We start from the raw sequence: 22,271 nt of genomic DNA, 5'->3' as shown, positions 1-22,271 counted from the left end.
ACTATTTAAATTTACAGAGACTAAGACAAATTCCGTAACTTGCATACTATGGCAATAAAAGTGATTCTGATCAGTACTAGTGCAGCATGATATCACCATGAAAGATGCAGTTTTAAAAGTAATGGAAGGAACTTTAAAGGTCCCATTCCGTGCAAAAGCTGTTTTTACTTGTAAATGCATATATACTGCTGTCATCCCTCCCTGTAATGAGTGGTCACAAGCTCAGAACTGCCACAGTTGGATTTGTCCCTATCCAGCTTCCCCCTGCAGTCTCCTTCAAGCCACGCCCCCTAACGCTCTGTTCCCCCAGACGGGTTAATGTGACGTCACTCGGGTCCTTAAGCATACTGCGCGGGTCTCTCTCACACAAGCTACCTGCACCATTTTGTCTATAGCCACAAAATTAACACTTCTAGCTGGAGCGATGCCAACTGTACGTGATCCAGCAACTGCGGAGGTGCATTCGGTAAGTCTAGGCATTTTGAGATGTCCTCTTTAGCGTAGCAACCGTTAAGTTAGCGATAGCTCGTTGCTAACGTTAGTTGTGGACACAACCTAGCGTGCTGGTCCACGGACGCTAATCTGATTGGCGGGCTCTCCCTCAGCAGCCAATGGGAACTGTTAGTTCTGAATATATTATAGAAACAGACCATTCTTGGGAAGCGACGAGATGAGGAAGTGACAACTCCATCAGAATGAACGGGGTTCCTATATTTTCGACAAATTAATCCAGAATCATGTTTTATGGACCAGAGACACACGGTTTTAAGAGGTTACAGCTGCACGAATTGGGACCTTTAAAACGATGTCACTGAATAACAACTAACAAAGAGACTGACAACCAAAACTATGAACTACATGCAGGATAAGAGCATACAATGGATGTAGTTGTAATATTGGTGCTGTCCACCAGGCGGGGCCACCAGCGCTCCCTGGAGAGCATGCAGAGCAGCCTGGAGGCAGAGGTGCGTTGCCGTAGCGAAGCGGTTCGTCTGAGGAAGAAGATGGAGGCGGACCTGAACGAGATGGAGCTGCAGCTGAGACATGCTAACAGACATGCTGCTGAGAGCCAGAAGCTCATACGCCACCTACAGACACAGGTACTGACCATACACCACCTACAGACACAGGTACTGACCATACACCACCTACAGACACAGGTACTGACCATACACGCTAACATGCTAACAGACATGCTGCTGAGAGCCAGAAGCTCATACACCACCTACAGACACAGGTACTGACCATACACGCTAACATGCTAACAGACATGCTGCTGAGAGCCAGAAGCTCATACGCCACCTACAGACACAGGTACTGACCATACACCACCTACAGACACAGGTACTGACCATACACCACATACAGACACATGTACTGACCAGAGCCGTGTAGATAGAAGAGTCGCGACATCTCCATTCACTCCAATGGACCAGTTTTTTTCTCTCAAGAGTTCCAGGAAGTAAGGTCCTGGATTAAGCAGCACTCTCGAGTTGCAGCAAAATAGACAGTTTGTGTTGTACTCTGAAAGGGTTTTTCATCCCTTGAATCAAATTGTACATTATCAGCTTTATTTTAGCATGCAAAAGTAGCACGAGACCCATTCCTGGCTGTTCATTGGCTAATGAGTCTCGCATTTTGGTCCTCCGCTGACGCCACTCTCTCTCTAGAGGACACTAGTACTGACCATACACCACCTACAGACACAGGTACTGACCATACACCACCTACAGACATGTACTGACCACACGCCACCTACAGACACAGGTACTGACCATACACCACCTACAGACACAGGTACTGACCATACACCACCTGGGAGTGCTAATCTGGCCTTGCCCACGGAGACTAGCTGCAAGTCCTGAGTCTACTGGAGTCAATGGGAGAAGTGAACGTGAGCACAGATTAGGACAGATTATTCTTTCGCCCCAAAGTCACCGAATTAATATTGGACCAATTTTTCATTTCTGAACACTCAGTAAAATGGCATTTTTCAGACAAATCAGGAGAAAATGAACTTTGTTCGAGACCTGTCTCTGACCGTCTTCTCACTCATCTCCTGTCTGTCTCAGGTGAAAGAGCAGCAAGTGGAGCTTGATGACAAGCTGCAGCTGACCAATCAGCTGAAGGAGCAGCTGGTGCTGGTGGAGCGGCGCTGCCACCTGCTGGAGGCGGAGGGGGAGGAAATCCGCGGCGTGCTGGAGCAGACTGACCGCACCCGCAAGATGGCCGAACACGAGCTGCTGGAGACTGCAGAGAGGGTCAACCTGCTCAACACCCAGGTGACACATTTCATTTCATTTCATTAACAGGTAGGTCCCACTGAGACCAAGATCTCGTTTTCAAGAGAGACTTGTCTTCACAACAAGGACATAAAACAGATTTTTTATTTTATTTACAGACAACATATATGCAGACAAAACTAAGACAAACAGGAGCAATCCCTATATATGCATCAGAAAGCAGCATCCTCAATGACTGAGGGAATCCTGAAGCCGTGACTGTGGTTGAGGGGCACGGTGGCGCAGTGGTAGCGCTATCGCCTCACAGCTAGAAGGTCCTGGGTTCGATTCCCACCTGGGACGCTGTGAGTGCTGAAGGATGAGTTCTCACCGCCCGGGTGGGGTCATCAAAAGGGCCTTTCACTGGTCATTCGTGGGCGCCTGTTTGGAGGGAGGGGAACTCATTGAAATAGCGTGATCCTCCCACCTGCTATGTCCTACCGGTGAAGCTTCCCCTGTCAGGTGAAAAGAAGCGGCTGTCTAACTGCCCATGTCTCGGAGGGGGTCATCCCTATGTTCCCCGGGTCCTATGTTCCCCGGGTCCTATGTTCCCCGTTTTTAACACTCTCCATAACATTTGGGGTGTCTATCCGCTATGCCGACCACCCGCAATGCCGACCTTAGGTTTAGGCGTGAGGGGTGGGAGAGGTTAGGTTTTGGGTTAGGGTCTGGGGGAGGTTAGGAAGGGTTCTATGTTCCCCGGTCCCACAAAAACGGGGAACATAGGACCCGGGGAATATAGGACCCGGGGAACATAGGTACGCTCCCTCTCGGAGGAAGCATGGAGCCAGTTTTGGCTCTCCCCACATCGACAGAGGGTGGAGCAGCAACCAGGATAAATACATTAAAATTAGCACTAATGAGGGATAAAAATGGGATAAGAAAAGTCGGGGGTGGGGAAATAAAAAAAGATAAAAAAGAACCACTGTGGTTCAGCCACAAACGCATAACGCATTTTGGCAGCTTAAAGCTTAGAGAAGCTAGCTTGTGACCGGAAGGCAGGGCCGTGCAGACCTGCCAAACTTATTTTTGATTACCACAATAAGTAACGTTTAGTTCAAGGGTTCCCAAACTGTTCAGGCCCTGACCCCCAAAATAACGGTGCCAGAGGCTCGTGATCCCCCACTATCCCACGGAGGTGGTTGAAGCATACAAATGTTTGTGCGCACATGAGAATTTCATTAACAAAACAATTATGATTAAAATGTGCTCTTTTTAATCATTTTTAAATTGTATTTCACACATTTTGTGTAGTTCACACATTCTTTAGGCCAATTTCACACATTCTGGAAATCATTTCGCGACCCACCCAGTGGTGTCCCGCGACCCCCCGGGTCCACAGACCACAGACCGTGGCCCCGTTCCAATACCCATACTTCCATACTATTTAGTAGGCAAAAAAAGAATTAGTATGTCCCAATACATAGTATGTCAGATGCAGTATGCCAAGAGTACCAGGATGTTGTACTACATCAGCTCCTATTTCGGAGTATGCATCGATCTATGCTGCGCCAGCCAAACTTCCCCACAATCCTTTGCGCAGCGGAAGTTCTTCTTTTTCTAATGTTTTATGGCGGTTGGCAAACAACTTTTTGTGCATTACCGCCACCTACTGGAGTTACGTCGCACTGAGTGAGCTGCGTGTATAATCCACGCCCACCTCCATGACGCCGTGAACACGTCAATAACTATGATAAAAACACTGACAGAAATATGCACGTTATTATACTGTTAAGAATGAGACTGCATGTAAGTATCACCACATCAGTTTATTAGAAACAACAACATACATTACAATACAACAGCAATTTGTTTATTTGATTGTCTGTTCCAATTTTGTAAATGCTTAGTCTGATTTTTTTGTATAATGTACTGTTTGTTATTGCCAGACTTTGTTTATTGAATTAAAAAAAAAAAAAAAAAAAAACTCAAATGTGGCGCTGCGGACGTCGGCGGAAGTGAGCAAGAGGTCGGAGTTCAGGAAGCTCACGTGACGACAGATGTAGTGTGTCCCAATAGTATGCATTTTGCATGCATGCTGCACACTACAATCCATACTTTGTGAGGGCAGCGGCAGTACATACTACAAGAAAGAAGTACAAGTATGGGTATTGGAACGCAGCCCTTGTATCCCCATACAATCATCTTTTTTTTTCATTTTATTTTATAATTTTCAGAACATAGAAAACAAAAACAGGCTCATACAAAAAACAAAAACAAACAAAACATACATATACCAACATTAATATTACAAAATAGCGCTACCACCCGCATCAAGTTCCCATGTGCTTGTAAGGAATGTGCGTGGAATCCCATGCAAGGGGTCCATGAGAAGTCAGTCGAGCAAGTTACTTGTCGCTCTTAACCTCATCTAAGTTGGCTAGAAATGGGTCCCAGATCATTGTGAATTTCCAACATGAATTGGTCCTCAGGAACCGAAGTCTCTCCATATGTATAACTGAGACCATGTCTGTCAGCCACAGCTGAAAAGAAGGTGGAGAGGGGGACTTCCACTCCTTCAAAATCAGTCTCTTGGCGATAGTCGTCCCCTGTGTCAGAGACTGTTGTATAGCCGTAGGGAGGAGCAGAGAGGACTCTGAGCAGCCGAAGATGGCGAGCTCCGCCTCCGGCTGAAGGGCCACTTTATAAGCCTTAGAGTCCCATACAATCATCCTTGACTCATTGCCTTTGAGACGAGGGAACTGGGAGCACTAACATCCGGGTCTCAGGCAGGTCTTACGACTCATTCCTGTGCTTGTCTATTAATGATTAACTGATTGATTCCTTAATTGATTATTGGCTGACTGACTGATTAATTGATTGATTGCAGAACTGTGGTCTGGTGAATCACAAGCGGAAGCTGGAATCGGACCTGTTTGTGCTGGTTGGAGAGGTGGACGAGGCTGCGGAGGAGAGCCGCAGTGCTGTAGAGAAAGCCAAGAAGGCCATCACCGATGTCAGTACCTAGATTACAGGATTATCTAATACTGTCAGTACCTAGATTACAGGTTTACCTAATACTGTCGGTACCTAGATTACAGGTTTACCTAATACTGTCGGTACCTAGATTACAGGTTTACCTAATACTGTCAGTACCTAGATTACAGGTTTACCTGATACTGTCATCTAGATTACAGGTTTAACTAATACTGTCAGTACCTAGATTACAGGTTTACCTAATACTGTCGGTACCTAGATTACAGGTTTACCTAATACTGTCGGTACCTAGATTACAGGTTTACCTAATACTGTCGGTACCTAGATTACAGGTTTACCTAATACTGTCGGTACCTAGATTACAGGTTTACCTAATACTGTCAGTACCTAGATTACAGGTTTAACTAATACTGTCATCTAGATTACAGGTTTAACTAATACTGTCAGTACCTAGATTACAGGATTACATAATACTGTCATCTAGATTACAGGTTTAACTAATACTGTCAGTACCTAGATTACAGGTTTACCTAAAACTGTCAGTACCTAGATTTCAGGCTTACCTGATACGGCAGCGTAGAGCTGCCACAGGGGAGAAAAAAATCTATACGTTTTGTTATTATAACATAACTTCTCATTATAACAAGAAACTTTTCTCATTATAACGACTAATGAGAAAAGTTTCTCGTTATAATGAGATAAGTTGGTATGTCATTATAACGTGAAATGATCTTGAAAAAGATCTCGTCATAACGAGATACTGAGTCGATTTTTCTTCTCCACTGTGGCAGCTCTACGTTGCCGTGAAGTCCTTCTCAATGTCTTCAGTGATGGAAAAAGCACACACATTCTTTACTTAAGTACAGTTACCTGTGTAAAAGAAAAGACTGCTAAAACAAGAAGTACTGATTCAACTTGTTTACTCAAAAGGAGAAAAGTACAAGCTCTGAAATGTTATCAAGTATAATTCTACCGGCTGTTTCTGTGCAAAGCTAACTGAAACGCATGTCATATTAATGTAATTCGAAGACTATTAAACTTAAAAGATCTCCTCCAAGCGTGTTTTAAGATCAGGGGTGTAGTGGACGGTAAATGCAAGTAAACGCAGTTGACCCACCTCTTGAAATGAGGCAGACAGTTGTCTTATCTATTTTCAGATCACCTGTATAAATCAATGAGGGGAAACTACTCACTTTGAATAGTTTACCCACCTCTGTATCTACCACTACACCCACTAAGATGTATAAAGAGTAAAGACTATACTTTGATTAATAATTTGTGTGATATGGTTTTTCCACAAAAAAGGTGCATATATAATGCGTGAGACGAGAGGGACTGATAAACAATGTCTGTCGTGCATTAAAACTAAAGTAACTAGCCTGTTTAGAAAATCTAAGGAGTTGAAAGTACAGATATGTGTTGAAATGTAGGGAGTAAAAGTAAAAAGTCTGAAAAAATAAATACTCAGTAAAGTACAGATACCATCCTACTTAATTACAGTAAATTAGTATTTGTACTTAGTTACTTCCCATCTCTGCTTATTTAATCAAGAACAGATTTGAGAAATTTTATTTCAAAAATACCATATTCCTAAGGTTTTTCTTAGGACGAATCATAAGAATAAACTTTTTTTCATTGTTTTGTGAATCCGGCCCCTGGTGTGTAATGTGTGTGTGTGTGTGTGTGTTTGTGCGCGCGCGTGTGTGTGTGTGTGTGCGCGTGCGTGCGTGTGTGTGTGTGCGTGCGTGCGTGTGTGTGTGTAATGTGTGTGTGTGTGTGTGTGTGTGCGCGTGCATGCGTGTGTGTGTGTAATGTGTGTGTGTGTGTGTGTGTGTGTGTGTGTGTGTGTGTGTGTGTGTGTGTGTGTGTGTGTGCATGCGTACCAGGCTGCTCTCATGGCAGAGGAGCTGAAGAAGGAGCAGGACAGCAGCACCATGCTGGAGAGGATGAAGAAGAACATGGAGGCCACAGTGAAAGGTAGAAAAACACCACCAACACAGACTCTGTTGAACCACAATGGCTCTGTCTGAAACGCAGGGAATCTACCTATATAGGTAGCATTTCTAGCTAGGATGTTGTAATTACTCAGTTTTAGGCTGTCTGAAACAGGTAGGATACATTATTTGCATCCTTTCTAGGTACCAATTTTTCGAAGATTTTGGAGGAAGCATGCAATAGTTGCTATCCGACAAAGAAGAACAAAACTTTCCAGAAAACGTCTGTTTAAAGGATGGCTTTACCCGTAATCACCCCACTTTGTACCATATATAATGTAAGCACATGGGTTTACCTTGGTGTTTTACCTTCTCTCTCTCTGTTTACCTCACGGAGAAAAATGCTCCTGCTGCTACCTGCAATTGTCAGAAATAATTATAAGTCCACGTACACACTGTTCTGTTTGCTTATCAATCTTGTGAATAAAAAAAAAAGAAAGAAAAAATAACTTGCCTGGCTCAGAACTTGGCAGCATGATGACCCATGGAGGAAAAAAGAGCTCCAGCAGCTCCGGATCAATATCTGTTAATAAAGATGGCGGAGGCCTGGTCCACTCTCCCGTTTTGCCCTCTTCCTCAGCCGGACTACCTGGAGAGCGTTGCCGTCTATCAGGCGAATGAGGCGGGTTGTCTCGTATACGCAGGCCGCATTCCCCTCACTTGCTGCCTCCTCCCGTGGAGCCGTTCAGGGCAGCGGCGCCAGCATCCAGCAGGCCTGGACTTCGAAGAGGCTGAGGTAGCTGCTGAGACACCCCCCCCCCATCTCTCTCTGCAGCACTGCCGAGACACCCCCCATCTCTCTCTGCAGCACTGCTGAGACACCCCCATCTCTCCCCACAGCACTGCCGAGACACCCCCCATCTCTCTCTGCAGCACTGCCGAGACACCCCCCATCTCTCCCTGCAGCACTGCCGAGACACCCCCCATCTCTCCCCGCTGCACTGCCGAGACACCCCCCATCTCTCTCCGCTGCACTGCAGAGACACCCCCCATCTCTCTCCGCTGCACTGCAGAGACACCCCCCATCTCTCTCCGCTGCACTGCAGAGACACCCCCCATCTCTCTCCGCTGCACTGCAGAGACACCCCCCATCTCTCTCTGCAGCACTGCCGAGACACCCCCCATCTCTCTCTGCAGCACTGCCGAGACACCCCCCATCTCTCTCTGCTGCACTGCAGAGACACCCCCCATCTCTCTCTGCAGCACTGCTGAGACACCCCCATCTCTCCCTGCAGCACTGCTGAGACACCCCCCATCTCTCCCTGCAGCACTGCTGAGACACCCCCCATCTCTCCCTGCAGCACTGCCGAGACACCCCACATCTCTCCCTGCAGCACTGCCGAGACACCCCCCATCTCTCCCTGCAGCACTGCTGAGACACCCCCATCTCTCCCTGCAGCACTGCTGAGACACCCCCATCTCTCCCTGCAGCACTGCCGAGACACCCCCATCTCTCTCTGCAGCACTGCCGAGACACGCCCCATCTCTCCCCGCAGCACTGCCGAGACGCCCCCCATCTCTCTCTGCTGCACTGCCGAGACACCCCCCATCTCTCCCCGCAGCACTTCATCGCCAATGTCTTCCTCCACTCCAGCTGCCGAAGACGACCCTTTTTGTGGACCCCAGGAAGAATAGTTGCAGCTTTGCTGTAGCTAATGGGGATCCAAATAAAAACTTGAAACTTGAAACTTTCAAATTCCTGAATGACCTGGAGGGTTTTTTAGAGTACTTTTCTTCATTGGAAGGGTCCATGGAATTCCCCTTACTGGACCTAATACAGTAGATATATTGTTATTATTATTGTTTAATAAATATTATTGTTTGAAGACAAAAAAAACTAGATGACCAAGACATGGGAGATGCACTCCTGGTGTTTAGGCTGCAGTGGCCTGAACACAGAACACTCAGGTGAGAATTTGAAGGAGGCCTTTGAAGAGAACATTGCAGAGGAATGGAGGTTAGACCTTTCCAGAATGGCAGCCAGGCATCACAACAGACAAGTGCCTCACAGGCATCACAACAGACAGTGCCTCACAGGCATCACAACAGACAGTGCCTCCTGAGGCATCACAACAGACAGTGCCTCCTGAGGCATCACAACAGACAGTGCCTCACAGACAGTACAACAGACAGTGCCTCACAGACATCACAACAGACAGTGCCTCACAGACAGTACAACAGACAGTGCCTCACAGGCATCACAACAGACAGTGCCTCACAGACAGTACAACAGACAGTGCCTCACAGGCATCACAACAGACAGTGCCTCACAGGCATCACAACAGACAGTGCCTCACAGACAGTACAACAGACAGTGCCTCACAGGCATCACAACAGACAGTGCCTCACAGGCATCACAACAGACAGTGCCTCACAGACAGTACAACAGACAGTGCCTCACAGACAGTACAACAGACAGTGCCTCACAGACAGTACAACAGACAGTGCCTCACAGGCATCACAACAGACAGTGCCTCACAGACAGTACAACAGACAGTGCCTCACAGGCATCACAACAGACAGTGCCTCACAGGCATCACAACAGACAGTGCCTCACAGGCATCACAACAGACAGTGCCTCACAGACAGTACAACAGACAGTGCCTCACAGGCATCACAACAGACAGTGCCTCACAGGCATCACAACAGACAGTGCCTCACAGACAGTACAACAGACAGTGCCTCACAGACAGTACAACAGACAGTGCCTCACAGACAGTACAACAGACAGTGCCTCACAGACAGTACAACAGACAGTGCCTCACAGGCATCACAACAGACAGTGCCTCACAGGCATCACAACAGACAGTGCCTCACAGGCATCACAACAGACAGTGCCTCACAGACAGTACAACAGACAGTGCCTCACAGACAGTACAACAGACAGTGCCTCACAGACATCACAACAGACAGTGCCTCACAGGCATCACAACAGACAGTGCCTCACAGACAGTACAACAGACAGTGCCTCACAGACATCACAACAGACAGTGCCTCACAGACAGTACAACAGACAGTGCCTCACAGACAGTACAACAGACAGTGCCTCACAGGCATCACAACAGACAGTGCCTCACAGACAGTACAACAGACAGTGCCTCACAGACAGTACAACAGACAGTGCCTCACAGACAGTACAACAGACAGTGCCTCCAACAGCATCAAGGCCTTGAATGACCACTTACACATGGACCCCATGTTACGGCAACAATCTGCACCTTGCAGTCAACAAAGCCATTAATATTGACAGGGTATCTGCAGTGTGTCATTAATATTGACAGGGTATCTGCAGTGTGTCATTAATATTGACAGGGTATCTGCAGTGTGTCATTAATATTGACAGGGTATCTGCAGTGTGTCACGGCTTCATAAAACCATATCTGCCTTCATCAGATCACCAAAGCTTTCACGTCAATTTGACAAAAAAAGTCAGAAATCAAAGATCTCCCGGCCCATAAACTCATACATGATGAACCCGCTAGGTGGAATTGTACATATGATATGGTGGGATTCGTGGGAAGGTTTTTGAAGCAGCAGCAAGCTGTGTGTGCGGTGCTGGTAGAGGACAGAAAAAAATGGCATCTGATGCCCAGAGAAAGTGACATTACAACTTTAGAGACTCTGAGGGATGTCCTTGCACCACTGAGCCCTTTTACTGATGCACTCAGTGGTGAGAAGAACACAACACTCTCCTCTGTGTTACCAGTGATGTGGAAGATATTCACATGCCTCGATGATGAATCGGTGCAATCAGAGATTATCTAAACCAACGTCATGATGTCAAAAAGTTACAGCTGCTTTTGAACACTGCCACCTAGCTTGACCCTAGGTTTAAAGACAGCTTTGTTCGCCTTGAGGCTGATGTCAAACAACGTCTTCTGGACCAAGTAAGGGAAGGTGCTGCTGCTGATGTGCCACTGCCAGGAGCCCCAGGACAAGCAGAGGCCTCAACAAGCCAAGCCAGGCCATCAACAAGCCAAGCCAGGCCAGGCCATCAACAAGCCAAGCCAGGCCATCAACAAGCCAAGCCAGGCCATCAACAAGCCAAGCCAGGCCAGGCCATCAACAAGCCAAGCCAGGCCATCAAAAGTCCAAGACTTATTTGAAACATCTGCTTCCAAGCATACAAGGGACAACTACAACAACAACAACAACAACAACACAACAGGCAGAAGTTGATGCTGCTGACTCTGAGCAGGACCCACTCTCCTGGTGGAAAACCAATGGAAACGCATTACCTCAGCTATCTGATTTTTGCCAGAAAGTATAATATGTGTATTGCTGCATAAAGCTGTGCTTCTGAGATAGTATTCACTATTCAGTACCTCAGGGATTATTGTCCGTCCAAGACAGGCAAGACTGACCCAAGACAACGTTGATATATGTTGGTGTTCCTTACCAAAAAGCCTTGAATTGGTCAAGAAAAGGTTCAATAAGCCACGGAAAATGATGCCATTCTTATAGGGATCTGGCATCTACACAAAATGGTAGCACATAATCCTATTGTATTCTTTACTGTTGCTATTTTTATGCACAGCAATATAGTTTGAGCTGGACATTGCACACAGTTTCTCGACTTGTGTCAGGTGTGCTGGACTTGATACTTGGAGCCTGGTCAGTGTTCTCCTTATTCTAGACAACCTTTGTTTCTCTCTTTCCCCACCTGTCTGGGCTGGTTACTCCAATTGAAATGCTGTGATAAAAAGTTGCTTGTATTTTAAGCACACGCACACACGCGCGTGAAGGCTACATGCACAGTAGTATTTTATTGTTTAATACTTGAAGGCTACATGCCACTTGTTGATACGTAAGCACAGTATTATTATTTTATATACTTGAAGGCTACATGCACAGTAGTATTTTATTAACACTTGAAAGCTACATGCCACTTGTTTTGTTTAAGCACACAGTATTGTTTGTTTTAAATACTTGAAGGCTACATATCACTTCAAATATTTCTAATAAAGGAGTGTATGTTGAACTACATGGGATTTATGGTTTTGTTTTTGTGGTATCGATTTGGTATAGAGAATCGTGGAATTTCACTGGTACAGTATTTGTATCGACTACTAAATTACTCCATTTCTGGTATTGTGACATCCCGGGGTCCACCCGCTATGCCGACCACCCGCAGTGCCGACAGCCCGAAATGCCAACGTTAGGTTTAGGCGTGGGGGTGGGAGAGGTTAGGTTTAGGCGTGGGGGCTAGGAGAGGTTAGGTTTAGGCGTGGGGGGTGGGAGAGGTTAGGTTTAGGCATGGGGGGTGGGAGAGGTTAGGTTTAGGCATGGGGGCTGGGAGAGGTTAGGTTTAGGCGTGGGGGCTGGGAGAGGTTAGGTTTAGGCATGGGGGCTGGGAGAGGTTAGGTTTAGGCATGGGGGGTGGGAGAGGTTAGGTTTAGGCATGGCGGCTGGGAGAGGTTAGCTCCAGCCGGTCCACCGACACGCTGCACACCGCCTCGCTCAGCTGGTTCTGCTTGTGGGCTATCGGCATTGCGGACTGTCGGCACATAGACGCGGCACCGACATCCCTAGTCATGCTTCTACTGTGGTAGGGACAACATGTTGGGACTTCTTATCAGTGGCAGCCATCTTCTGTCATGTTTCAACTGTGTTAGGGATATTTTGCGTCTTCTTTTTAGCGCTGGCAGCCATCTTTTCTTCTGTCATGTTTCATGTTAGGGACATGTTGGGACTTCTTCTTTATGCACATTTTATTGAAAACTTAAACAGAAAAAGACAGCAGGGATCAATCTCTCAATCGAAGAACTATCAGAATAAAGCATAAACACAAAAACCAACGAAACAGACGAGCAAAACATGAACCACCGCACTGACACCTACTCCAGAATAAAAACCACAGTCCATTTATAACCACTCCACTGAGTACTAAGTTACAGGTAGCCAGCTTGTGAAAGGGCCTCATGTAAATATGTATGGATCAAGTTGATTCAGTCGTTCTAGTCAGTAGTCTAGAAATCTAGGCTACAATAGGCTATCAAATAACATGTTGGTGTTATGGACAAGATCGCAATGGGATGAGTGCCAAAATGCGACATTTACACTTCAAGTTGTACTCTTTGATTGAATGGTGATAAGAACATAATTGACACACATAATTAGCCAGCAGATGACAGAGTTTACAGATAATTTTTAATAGCAGAAATCGGTTAGAATTAGTAGAGAATCCATGGCTGCCTGTGTGCGCGCTTTGGCACTGCGGCGAGATGAGGGGACAAAGGCACACACCACACAGTGGTGTGCCTCGGCGCTGCTGACTGAAGTGAATACAGTACATGTTTCAGGTGCAATCTTATAATACACATTACATTCTGATTATCGCACCAAATCCCCCTTTTTCCCTCCATCTCTAAATCGGACCACTTTTATTTATTTTTTCCTGTTGCGCTCACTGCATTCACCGCAGCCAGCAACATGTTGCCACTCTCATTTGATTTTGAATTGATAATCAGGCTCGTTTATATGCGCTGTAACTTCATGTGGTGATTTGCATTGACCATTGGTTGGATTTGAGCATGCAGGGGACGGGATATGGGGCAGATCCCTGTGCGTAATCACTGTGGCAGCTGCTGGTAACGGGGAATTCGTTCAGGTGTGCGCGCCATCACTGATAGGTTAGTCATTATTTTCAACACAGTCCTAGGAATCCTTATTAGGGATTCTACGCAAGGTTTGATAGATGAGACCCCTGGGTCTCATCTATCAAACCTTGCGTAGAATCCCAGACCTAATTGCAGGACAACAGCAGGAGGTGGATGATGAGTAAACCCAACACTGGGCATATATTTAATGAAACAACAGGTAACATATAATGACAGGTAACATGGACAGAACACACGCTGACGACCAGACAAAGACTGAGAGGGGAACAGGAACCTAAATACACAGAGGGAAGTGATTAGACATGGGAACAGCTGGGTGATTACTAACAAGACACAGACTGGAGACTAACATAGATCTGCTGGACCTAGACAGTGAAGCATGAGGGGACTAGATACATAGGGAAAGTCTGACAAAGTCACAATCGTGACAAACATGTCGGTGATGTCAGGTTATGGACGCGTGCCAAAATGCGACATTTACACTTCTTCAAGTTGTACTCTTTGATTGAATGGTGATAAGAACATAATTGACACATACAGTAATTAGCGAGCAAATGAAATGAAAGCACAATTCCAATAGACTAATGCCATGGTACAAAAACTAAATAAAATAATTCCCAGCATATATAAACTCCTCAAAAAAAGTTCGGAAACGTTATTTCGGTCGATTATTTCTCCCCTTTACTAATACCAATTGGTATTGTATTTTATATCGTTGGAAAGCCTGATTAGTCACCTTTACAATGAGGTACAACTTGTAAGGATCGTGCATTCGTGGTATGAGCAACACAGCTAAACGTGTGGGTAACGCCCCAACATTTTTTGCCAAAATCCCCTGCAATATTCTTCTGTTGGTATTCACTCTTGTTTTGAGCTTCAAGTGCTGGCAGGTGTGTGCCAGTCACAGGTGGCACCTGATTGGCACCTAATTTGTGGTACCAAGCTGTTGTGGCAGCGTATGGATCTTCCACACGCTACTGAGGTCCCTGACAGTGTAAAATTAATAAAGTGTAAAAATGGCCAATATGTGTTGTTTTGTCCTTATTACTGTGGAGTGCAATCATCCAATCCACCAAGCAACTCAAAACAAGAGTGAATACCAACAGAAGAATCTTGCAGGGGATTTTGATTTTAATTTTGAGTATAGGTTGAGGTGATGTCTCGTCATAGACGCTGGGTTAGCTGGCTCAGCCTGGCTAAGAACGTGGTCAGGGTGGGGTAAATCCCCTGTTCTATCCATTCAGCAAAGTTAGAATTTAGCTGATAGCCCAGCCCAGGCAGACACGATGGGGGATTTAACCACCGCAGTAAACGCACATCTGAGCAGACGTCTTGTGTTCTGCTCTAGAATCCCCAAACCTGTAGTTTAGAGACGCAGCACTGTCCTTTCGTGAGTCAGCCCATTGAGATATATGGGCGGTTTTACCCCACTCGCGCGCCAGCCGTATAACATGTTGTGGGCGTTCCCACACATGCCGACTGTCTCTATAGACACTGCGGAGCGCGTCATCATTCAGAAACCAAGTCCAAAATGAATCCCCCCCTCCCCCCGCCCCAGTCCTGGCGTTCTCCTATGTTGCGTGCATGGTCGCGTGTTGCACACAAAGATCATGGGCCCTATCTTCCCAAAAGCGGTAATTTAGCATTTGCGTTCGTTTAACGCCGTGCAATGCAAATTGGGGGCGGGCACAAGCGCATGCCTGTTATAATTATACTGGGCATAGGCGTGCCACATATCAAAGTAGGCGTTTCAGCGCTAAAATGTGGGGATAGATGGCATTATCCTATTGTCAGCAGCGCGCGATTACTTTGCGCTAAGAGCTTTGAAAAGGACCTCTTACGTGCTAAATACCTCGCTGGAGCGCACCATAATCTCAGCGCAGCCCAGAAACGTCATTACCATTGATTACACACGGACGTGCCACCCCAGGACATCACATTCTGCTGCTAAAATTGGGTAACCAGCAGATTATTCGGTGAGGCAATCAACTATAATTCACTGAGAAACTTTTATCACATTGCAAGGAGGGGTTATGGTAAATTAATTGAGAAAACTTGTACTTTGTAGCCTACTTGCAATAGGCTATTCACCTTCACCTGCTATAACCCGGAGGGTCGTTGGCATCACAGCCGATCTGGCACAAGCCTCGGCACGAGTCGAGTTTTAATTGAGTCCACTGTAAATCCTCCAATCTTTTCTTTTGTCTCCGCCATTTACCCGCTGCAAACACGTTTCTATTTTCCCACCCCAGTCAACAAAATAACCCAAATTGCATCAAAACACATGTTTTTAACAGGTATATGATGTGATGGTGTCGTTATGAGATAGCATGCCTCACGCAAACTGTATTACAGGGACTGCGAGACGAGAATCTGGTTTGATTGATGTAACGCCCAGGCATTGCCAGGCCACACCTGTGAATAATTCTGGTGGTTAACACCGCCCAATTCCCGTTTGCGCCGTGCATAAATGATTTGGGACGCCTAATCTGTGTTTGCACCCGTTGTTGTGATGAGTTATGCTTCCCCGCACCACCGTGCATCACCACCATATTTTGGGGCTGTTTTAACTTAAAACAGGGAGGTCACGTCTACCCAAACAATTATATTCTTTTTAAACAGTTATGTTTCTGTATAAATCATTACAATATGCTCCCGTGAGGTGGGGATGCGTTTTGCTGCTGCCTGGTGGGGGGTACAAACTTGGCATAACACCTGGACAGCGGACTGCAATCTTCCCTGCGTTAAGGCACGCGCAAACAGGTGCACAAGCGCTAATAGGGGATATCGCCTGTACGAAGATAGGGCCCCATATATACCATGGATGTATTAAAAGAACTGGATAGGGGACGAGCCACGCCCACCCATGCATTCGGACGGAGGCTGCTCACTGGCGCATCAAGCCATCATGGGGGGTTTTCTTCCTGGTTTTACTTCCTGACCATGCGGCCCAAGGTGAAGTGCGCATGTGTGCCATGACGTGTTCCATGAGGTCTCCCACCCCTCCCACCCATGGATGTATTACAAGAAGAAAATACCCCCGTATATGGCTCTTAGTGGCTTCTGAAGAAAAAATGCCCCATAAAAAATTATTTGATAATTAAAAGAGTCGTTTTATACTTTGAGTGACACCTGGAAAAAATTCCCCTGGGTTTAACAGCTGCCGGGGTCCCCATGCAAGTGGATGGGAATTTTCCTTTCTGGGCTGCATGGCGTCACGTGACTTGCAATACAGAGCTTCGCCACCATGTTCAAATGGCTTCACAGCCCAGCGCTATTCCTGGGGGCTTGATATATATACGAAGATGAACACTTACTTCCTTGACAGCTAGATCCACATTTCTCTTCTCGTCAATTCTCAATGGCTTCGTTGTTTTGCTCAGGAGTACAAAAAAACTTTAATTGCCAATTTTGTATGTGCAGCCCACCACACAACAGCTTTGAGCTATGTTTAAATTCAAGGAAAATGACGCTGGAGTGTGGGACTGATTGGAGCACGTTCCCCTGTGATGGGCGTGGCCTATTTCATGCAGTGTCTCTGTTATCTTAGTGGGGTCAGTCCATGTAAACGTAGTGGATGTGTGTTTACAGAGCTGTTATCTTAGTGGGGTCAGTCCATGTAAACGTAGTGGATGTGTGTGGGGTCAGTCCATGTAAACGTAGTGGATGTGTGTTTACATGTTATCTTAGTGGGGTCAGTCCATGTAAACGTAGTGGATGTGTGTTTACAGAGCTGTTATCTTAGTGGGGTCAGTCCATGTAAACGTAGTGGATGTGTGTTTACAGAGCTGTTATCTTAGTGGGGTCAGTCCATGTAAACGTAGTGGATGTGTGTTTACAGAGCTGTTATCTTAGTGGGGTCAGTCCATGTAAACGTAGTGGATGTGTGTTTACATGTTATCTTAGTGGGGTCAGTCCATGTAAACGTAGTGGATGTGTGTTTACATGTTATCTTAGTGGGGTCAGTCCATGTAAACGTAGTGGATGTGTGTTTACATGTTATCTTAGTGGGGTCAGTCCATGTAAACGTAGTGGATGTGTGTTTACAGAGCTGCAGGTCAAACTGGATGAAGCGGAGCAGATGGCTCTGAAGGGAGGGAAGAAACAGCTTCTTAAGATGGAGACAAGAGTGAGTACAATCCTCAAGAGTTTAACACTTAGCCCATTGATACCTGATGCAGCATTTGTGTGTATTGGTCTTAAAGGGATACACACACAAATGAGGGACATACACGCAAATGCTGCATCAGGTATCAATGGGTTAAAGGGACAGTTCACACAAAAGTCTAAAATACATATTTTTCCTCTTACCTGTAGTGCTAGTGTTTATCCATCTATGTTGCTTTGGTGTGAGTTTTGGAGATATTGGCCGTAGAGAGGTCTGCCTTCTCTCCAATACAATGGAGATGGATGGCACTCGGCGTGTGGTGCTCAAAGCACCAAAAAAAAAAATCGAATTGAAAAACTCAACAGCAATGTCTCTTTCCACAAACAATTTTCTTTCGACCGAACTACACCCATTAGCTGCTAGTTCGGTATAAAGAAAATAGTTCCTATATGAAACTGCTCACAGCAAGATCTGTGCATATTTTTATCATGATCACATATTGTCTGTTTTAATCTATTTCCATTATTCTGCTATGTTTAATTGTGTGATGTATTTTAATCTGTTGTACGTCGCTTTGGATAAAAGCGTCTGCTAAATGACAATAAAGTAAAGTAAAGTAAAGTCTGTGGATTATTTTTGGATTTTGATTTTTTTGGCGCTTTGAATACTGCAAGCCGAGTGTCATCCACTTCCATTGTATTGGACAGAAGGCAACATCTCTATGGCTGATATCTCAAAAACACGGCAAATCACACCATAGTTGATGGCAGTCAGCCAATGAGCTGTGTAGGTGAAGCCGCATTAGGCAGGTATTGCGTGTGACATCACAGGATCTAGCTAACAGGTCCATGCTGTGTGCCTTGTGGCAGGTGAGGGATCTGGAGACAGAGTTGATGGTGGAGCAGAAGAAGAGTGAGGAGTACCAGAAAGGAGTCCGCCGCTACGAGAGGAAGGTCAAGGAGCTGAGCTACCAGGTCAGACCAGCTATCTGCCTTCTGTTGCTTCTGTCTGTCTGGCCACTCACATCATATCCATTATACTGTGTTCAAATTCTCTTTTTTGGTTAGGAAGTTTCCTAACTGAGTGAAATGACCTGGAAGTACATCAGTGTACATCAGTGTACATCAGTGTACATCAGTGTACATCAGTGTACATCAGCAATGATAGGAGCTGTTTGAATTCTCTAAATACTAAGGAAAGGAGCTTCAATACTTCCTGACTTACTGTAGCTCCTTTAGCATACCGGTATGATACATTGGACCATTCTTTACGAAAGGAAAGGAGATAGATAATGCCATTCCACAATTTCTCGAGGCAGCAAAGCGACGCACCATTCGGCTGAATACTTTGATTTGCTCACTAAGGTGGAAAAACGCCATTTTCTCTGCATCTGAGCAAGAAACAGATTAACCATTGAAATCAGCATGACTTGTACTTGCTAGCTAGCTAGCTCGCGTTTCAGACACGTAGCTTAGTGTAGCCTATCCACCTTATTTTTGAATGCCCCGCTGTAAAATAATTATGGGTCCAAGGTCCGGTTTAACGTGACTTGATTGTTGCAGCTTGCCATTTCCTTTGTTATACTCTTTGGCTGGACCCGAATTATAAACCGGAAACCGGAGTACGTTATAAACTTCATAAATATAGTCACATTATAAACAACTAACCAACGCTGGGGGTCCGTATGGAAACAGTGTTACTCGAAATGGTTAAAAGTTATATCAATTTGGTCATTCAGTGGTGTTTTACTGCCATGTAACATAGCTAGCTAGCCGCTAACATTAGCGACAGTAGGCGATTACACATTGCGCTCTTAAAGGGATATTTATCGACGAGATTTTTGCCAAGCTGGACCTGATTAGTGATTTCCTCCGTTCACCTGCAGCTTTGAAACATTACAGACGGGTGTCAAGCTGTCAGCAACAAGGCTGGGAGGATCACACCAGAAGAAGCACCCATACGCATCATGGCAGTTAGAAATAAGGTGGATACTGTACGTAATGTTAGCCTAGTGTCAGTGCAGTGGGATTCTCTTAAGGTGCGTTCACATCGACCCATTCAAGTTTTTCGCTGGCATCGAGTTTACATACAAAGTCAATTCAAACAAGCGATTGAGCATATATTCGCACGGGAGAAAAATCGCTGGACGTCCGAGCGATAGCGTCCGAGCGATAGCGATAGGGCGAAAATTTGCTCGTCGCCCGAGATGAAATATCCCAAGCGAAATTTCGCTGCCAACAGTCGCTTGCTGCTCAACGCTGATTGGCTGCCGTGTGAGTCAAGGATCACACTGGCTTGGAACAAACCGCTGGTTTATTAGTGTGGCAACAAACCACATTGACAGGCTGACATGAAGTGAAGTCTGTACTACCGGTATAGATACGCAAGCTCGCGTTAGGAGCACGCTGATAGGCTTAGCTTGTAAACAACTACGGTGGCTCGTAGTGGACAAACATGATGACATTGCGTTTTCATCCTGTCTAACGTTAGCCCACAGATGTCCATCAATTATTGTGCCTGTTGATGAGCGATTTAAACAGAGCGACAGAGCGATTCCAAAGGGTTGAATCGAGCGACAGGGAGAAAAATAAATATCTCGGTGTGAACACAGCTTTAGCACCGTGGCTTTTTCATACGTTTTCCAGCGAGGTCAAGGACAAGTTTCTGTCTATTCAAATCCAACCCTGGGTTTCCAAAATGTCATGACACAGACCCCCAAATATACTCTTTCTCTCTTTCTAGGATTTAAGCTTAATTTATACTTATTATAAAGTGTCTCAGCACATGGTCGCAGACAAAAAAGAAAGTGTCGCTCATGGTGCTGCTTTTATACTTCAGTGAATGTTTGCCTCGGTTCAACGGTCACGTGACATTCAAACGCTATAAGCAGCTGCAGACAGCCAAGAGAAGAGAGGGAACGCACAGTGAAACCACCTCGGAGGCAAGATGTAACGTACTTGGCTGCAGCCGCATCTAAACGACACACAACCACACAACTCACCTCCTCTCTCTCTGGGAAATTGGTCACGATGTTCTTTGTGATTTTCACAAAGTCATACATCAAGCACAGGCTGATAAAAATAGCGGGGACACGTTCATTCATTTCAATCGAGTGAAAACCAAAACAAGGAAGTCAAGCGCGTGCCGTCTATATAGCCAATCAGACTTGCACGACACTATGAGACGTAGTCAGCGACACTAGACATTTCACCAGGTAGCAGACACTGCTGCTCGCCCACACTTGAAAGTGTCGACTCAAGTCCTCATTTCTGTCGGCGACCGTTTCAAAAGTGTCGGCAGACAAAGCATAAATTGGGATTTAGTTCCAGGAACCCGTATGAGAAGATTTTAGTTGTTGTTTAATGATTTCACATAGATCCGTAGAACTGTGGGGGCATACTAGTGGTGAGAGAGAATCTAATGATTACAATATAACTCATACTCTGGAATACGTTCTAGTGAATTACATTATAGGGGAAATAAATTATTATTTTTTATATAATTTATTTTAAATTTTTCAGAACATGAAAAGCAGAAAACAAAAACAAACTCAGACATGGAAAAATAAAGGAAAGAAAAATCATACACACATCAGCTTTCCAACATTGCAACGTGTGCTACCAGTCGCATAAGGTGCCTATGTGCTTGTAAGAGATGTACATAGAATGCCACGCAAGGAGTCCATGAGAGATCAGCTGGGCGAGTTAATTATCACTTTTAACCTCTTCCAAGTAGGCTAGAAATGGGTCCCATATAGTTGAAAATTCCGAGTTTCTCCATACGTACTGTATAACTGAAACCATGTCTGTCAGCCACATCTGAAAAGAAGGTGGGGAGGGGGACTTCATTCCTTCAGAATGAGTCTCTTGGCCACAGTCATCCCCTGCGTCAGAGACTGTTATAGGCCTTAGAGTACCAATCAAATATTTTGGCCAAGAATCCGGATAGTGAAGGGCAAACCCAAAAAACATGGGACAGTGTACCCTCTAACACTTGACATCTATCGCATAGTGGTGATAGAGAAGGGTAGATCCTGTGCAACCTACGGTATGCTTAGAATAATGAATATTGGTTGTGTCTGTGTTGTGTGTTATCTTGGTTCTATTGGTTGTGTCTATGTTGTGTGTTCTCTGGGTTCTATTGGTTGTGTTTGTTTTGTATGTTGCAGACAGAAGAAGACAGGAAAACCCTGCTGAGAATGCAGGAGCTGATTGACAAGCTGCAGACCAAAGTCAAGAGCTACAAGAGACAAGCCGAGAACTCTGTGAGACTATTATTATTATTATTACTAGTGCAATACCCGTAGAGCAGTGCTTGTTCCCCTCCTTCC

The 22,271-nt window shown here is 45.5% G+C and overlaps 1 pseudogene across 1 annotated transcript in view; it reads left to right on the top strand.

Annotated features, from left to right (window-relative positions):
• LOC310794707 (myosin-7-like) overlaps positions 1-22,271 on the top strand; it is a 109,179-nt pseudogene that overhangs the window by 82,537 nt on the left and 4,371 nt on the right. The window contains exons 38-44 of the transcript XR_014553963.1: positions 914-1,100; positions 2,073-2,282; positions 5,113-5,238; positions 7,106-7,196; positions 17,883-17,962; positions 18,811-18,915; positions 22,110-22,205. The product of XR_014553963.1 is annotated as a myosin-7-like (transcript). The remainder of the gene's footprint in view (positions 1-913; positions 1,101-2,072; positions 2,283-5,112; positions 5,239-7,105; positions 7,197-17,882; positions 17,963-18,810; positions 18,916-22,109; positions 22,206-22,271) is intronic.

The sequence above is a fragment of the Poromitra crassiceps genome (assembly GCF_964638095.1).
Source record: "Poromitra crassiceps genome assembly, chromosome: 20".
Lineage (NCBI taxonomy): Eukaryota > Metazoa > Chordata > Actinopteri > Beryciformes > Melamphaidae > Poromitra > Poromitra crassiceps.
This window is presented reverse-complemented; position numbering and strand designations above follow the sequence as displayed.